Source organism: Adiantum capillus-veneris, chromosome 13, assembly GCF_014529385.1.
Source record: "Adiantum capillus-veneris isolate H3 chromosome 13, ASM1452938v2, whole genome shotgun sequence".
NCBI classification, from domain to species: Eukaryota; Viridiplantae; Streptophyta; class Polypodiopsida; order Polypodiales; family Pteridaceae; genus Adiantum; species Adiantum capillus-veneris.
In genome coordinates, this window is record NC_140943.1 from 60,693,118 (window position 1) to 60,693,912 (window position 795).

The following is a 795-nucleotide window of genomic DNA, read 5'->3' on the forward strand; positions in this document are numbered from 1 at the left end:
GACATCTGGATATGTTTGGGTTCAGGTTTTGATTTTCGTTGAGTTTCTTCCACCAAACCCCTCAGTTGTTGGACTCGTTCAATTTCCACTGTTGGGTTTGGATAGGTTCCAATCTTTCTCTTGCAATCCTCATTTTTTTGTCTCTCGTGGCTTATCTTAGGGGTTCGCAACTGGGTGGTTTAACTTTGAATACTCTTTTGGTGTTCGTCGTAATTCCCTCTCGTGATCCTCCTCACTGGCTTTTTCCTTTGTAGTATTAGTTTTGGTCTCCGTGGTCTCTATCGAATCTGAGTCATCCTCAGGGTCATTCATATACATGGGATCCTCTCCTGTCCCTATGTTAGTCTTTGAACTAGGTTTTGAGCTAGAAGCATTAAGGGATTTCTTTCTTCGTGTTTTCTTCTTTCTCGCTCAGCCAATGGATGCAGCATCTCTCTCTTCGGGGATGTAATTTTGCTTTTGGAGCATCGACCGTGTGAGTGCATTCACTGGTGCTATGTTTATAGTTGGTAGTGTCCCATCAACAATCTCTATTATGTTCAATGGTGTGATTTTCGGTGTGTTTGGATTGTTAGGACACTGTGCGATCAAATGATCTATGCCACAATGATTACAAGTGAGTATTGGCATTGCCAATGCACTCCCTTGACTTGTTTGCATTAGTGCGGCATTCTTTTGCATTCTAATGGGGCACTCAGCTACTCGATGTGGTCCACCACATTCGTAGCACTGAAGAGGTGGTCTCCGGGCAAAACTATTAATGTTTTGGCCTCTTGTTGCTAGCCCAGTAGCTTG